This window comes from Halyomorpha halys, unplaced genomic scaffold, assembly GCF_000696795.3.
Source record: "Halyomorpha halys isolate HHAL.00 unplaced genomic scaffold, Hhal_1.1 Scaffold84.1, whole genome shotgun sequence".
Classification (NCBI taxonomy): Eukaryota; Metazoa; Arthropoda; class Insecta; order Hemiptera; family Pentatomidae; genus Halyomorpha; species Halyomorpha halys.
In genome coordinates, this window is record NW_027110155.1 from 64,715 (window position 1) to 67,139 (window position 2,425).

Genomic DNA, 2,425 nt, shown 5'->3' on the forward strand with positions numbered 1-2,425 from the left:
AAGTTCTGAGTTCTGGAGATTTCTCTACTTCACCCAAAAATTTTATTTTGAATGCCAGTTCAGTTTAAAGTAACAAATCTACACTAAGTCTGATTTAGTATATACTGTATATGCTGGTAGAGGAAATCATCTTATTCTTGATCTAATCGGTTTGAGGAACAGATCAGCTCATTATATGTTCCAAGTGAACTGACTCGTCTCATGACTACAATGGTGTTGGTTCAAATTTGGCCTGAGTGGGGGGGGGGAGTCGACTTTTTTCTTTTCTGTGGCGTTCCCACAAAACCTAAATTTGACCCCTCACCAGGATTAGAATAGGTTGATATAACCTCCCCTCTCCTATGAGTCAGAAATGACTAGGAAGGGGACCAAAAAAAAAAGTTGTAACATTTCAATCAATACCATTTAATTAAATTATTATCTTGTAAATAAATAAAATTGTTTTGCTCTATACATACCAAACTAATGTATATATTATCGATATAAACTAATTAACAGAGAACCCCTGAATGAGTTCAAATAAATTCACTATAAGAACACCTCTAGATGTTAATGTTTACTTAGAGGATGTAAGATCCCATCTGACAAGGGCGATGACAGGTTCTCTTTGAATGATGTCTCTACATGGTCAACTAGTATTTTTTGGAATTTTACATCAACATCCTTTACATACCATTCCTCAGACCTTCTAGTTATAAAGACTGATCCCAATTTTGGTTTTTATTCAATTAGAGTGTAACCTTTTCCCTAAAAATGTTTGGAGATTGGTGCCCTAACAGTTACACCAGGGTTTATCTTTGCTTCCTAACTTATTTTTACTTACCTTCAAACTTAAGTAACAATGAGAATATAAACAAACACAGCCTTCTAAAAGAACAAATTAACCAACCACCTTTATACCATTTCTTAGAGAAAAACTTTATTAAAAAATACAAATTTATGCTACCCAATTCATTGGGATGCTAGCCCCACACATTTTATATTTTATCAAATAACTGGATTATGTAAATCCTTTATTGCAAGCCTTGCAAAATAGTGTATTTCTCTAGTATGATTTCTTTTATGTACAGCAACCTCACCAGAATGTGTAAATATTATATATTGCCAACACAACATGGTCAAAGAAGAATTTATGAAGTTCCTTGAAAAAAATAGTTCACCTGCTTCGATCAGGTTTATTGTGTTGACACTGATGGACCCGTGAGATATGCAGATATTGATAAGTTCTCTAAAATCGGAGGCACAGCTCTGGTCTGGGATCCAATGGTGAGATTTGAGAATAAAGACCCTAATCAGGTTGGAGTAGTGGAAAGGATGAAAAATCTGTCCCTTTCCTTAAAGAGAAACTCTATGAGACCTTCAGGGAGAGAGAGTTCACCGTGAGAGGCCTCTGGTTTGAATCTCTCAGAACAATACCAAATAAAACAAGGGTCTCCTTAGAAGACCTGAGAAGTGTTAGTATCGGGGACTTAACGATCTTGGCAGAAAACAATGTTTTGGACTCCCTAGGTAACATTCATCATCAGCATGGAAATTAGCTCTTAGATTTTTTTAGCTTTTTAATCTTTTCATTTGTGTTTTAACTTATTTATTCATTTAAATATTTCTTTTAACTAACTATTTCTTTTATAAATATAAGTAGATGGTCAGGGTTGCGGTCAATAAAAGAAGAATAAATAGTTTAAAACTATTTTAATGTCCGAAGTTTTGCCCCACTTTGCAGGGCCTCATGAGGGCTAAAAAGATACAAAAAAAGAAAACTGAGAATATTACAACAATAAGGTAATTAAAGCTAGGATAAATATTATGTAAAAATAAAGTGATAAGAAATTACATATAAATAAAAGGAAGGAAGACATAAGATAGTATCAGTATAAAACTGAATAAACAATGATAAGAATAAAAATAAGTAACAATGGCAAGAGTAAAAATTTTTTAAAAATACGTAAAATATACATTTAAAAAAGTACAGGAGATGTACATAAAACAAAAACAATAGGGGGGGGGGAAAGAAAGAAGAAAGTAGAGATTAAATAAACGTCTTGAAAGAATAAATATAAATAAAAATAATAATAATGATATTAAATGAGCAAAGAACAAATGAGCAGCGAACGGTTGAACAGAAGGTAACAATGAAGCAAAAGAGAAGAGGTGGCCAGCCGTTTAACGGCTATATTTCTATTTCAAATACGTCGCGTATACAGGAAGTAGTCATAAAAATATGATGAAAAATGAAAAATAATAATAACTATAATATTTCTAATTATAAATAACCAAGTAAAATTATAATGATACATATCGTTACTAATAGTACGAGTATATACTGAAGAAAATATACTAAGGTAGTTAATACAATATAGGATATATTAACAATGATTGTAAAAGAAGTAACTAATGATAAGTAAAAGTAGATAAAGAGTATTAA